General features: G+C 38.1%; 1 pseudogene; it reads left to right on the top strand.

Moving 5' to 3' along the window:
- The first annotated feature begins 356 nt into the window (after positions 1-356).
- Positions 357-499, top strand: LOC129399266 (U2 spliceosomal RNA; annotated as a pseudogene).
- Positions 500-1134: the final 635 nt, after the last annotated feature.

The following is a 1134-nucleotide window of genomic DNA, read 5'->3' as shown; positions in this document are numbered from 1 at the left end:
CAAATTATTCCTGGGGGTGCTCGGAGGACCACATGGGATGCTGAGGATCAAACGCAGGTCGGCCGCGTGCAAGGTAAACTACCTACCTGCTGTACTATCACTCCAGCCCCTCGTCATCTTTTTTATGATGTCACTGTCATCCCGTTGCTCATCGATATGTTTGAGCGGGCACTAGTAACATCTCTCATTGAGAGACTGATTGTTACTGTTTTTGGCATATCCAATAGGCATGGGTAGCTTGCCAGGCTCTGCCATTCGGGCTCGATACTGTTGGTAGCTTGCCGGGCTCTCCAAGAGGGGCGGAGGAATCAAACACGGGTTGGCCGAGTGAAAGGCGAAAGCCCAACCACTGTGCTATCGCTTCTCGGCATTTTGGCTAAGATCAAGTGTAGTTTCTTATGATATTTTTGCTAAATTCACAATTACTCACATAGCCTGCTATAGTTTTCTAGCACATTTTCACAAGTCATTCTCCACATTCAATTCAGGATAACCTTTATCAAGTGTCATTTACAACATTTCACTCCTTTGAATGAATCCTTTGATTCAAGGTCTGTTTCCATTGTCAATAGGATTAAACACAATCTTCTTCACACAACTGAATTCATTATGATGAACTCTTTAGCTTTTACTATTCGATATGCTACCTCTTACACTGATTTTATCCATTTGTCTTCCTTCATTTTTAAATCTGTTTCCTTAAATTTATTATAAGTTAGGCAGTTACATGTTGTTGATGGTATTATAGACAAAATTACTTCATCATAGGATGCAAATGCCACCAACCCTCCCCAATTGTTCTTGTACCTCATCGAGACTGTTCTTTCCCCCTCCCCTTTTCTCCAATGATTTGGTAATTGTTTTATATTCATTCTCCTCCTTCTTTTCTTAACCTAGTCATTCATTTCTAGTTTAAGTCTAGACATCATTTATTTTATGATATTTCTACATAGGTATATTTACAAATGGTTATAATCAACTATTGTTTATAGAACCAATAGACATGAAAGCATGTGAAGACAAATGTGAAGCTTATCTTATGTATAGTTATAACCTTACTCCTAGAAAAAACATTCAACACTAGGATAAATATATGTGGGAAATAAACAGATTACATAGAATATTAGAAAATGG

The sequence above is a fragment of the Sorex araneus genome, chromosome 10 (assembly GCF_027595985.1).
Source record: "Sorex araneus isolate mSorAra2 chromosome 10, mSorAra2.pri, whole genome shotgun sequence".
Taxonomy (NCBI): Eukaryota; Metazoa; Chordata; class Mammalia; order Eulipotyphla; family Soricidae; genus Sorex; species Sorex araneus.
This window is presented reverse-complemented; position numbering and strand designations above follow the sequence as displayed.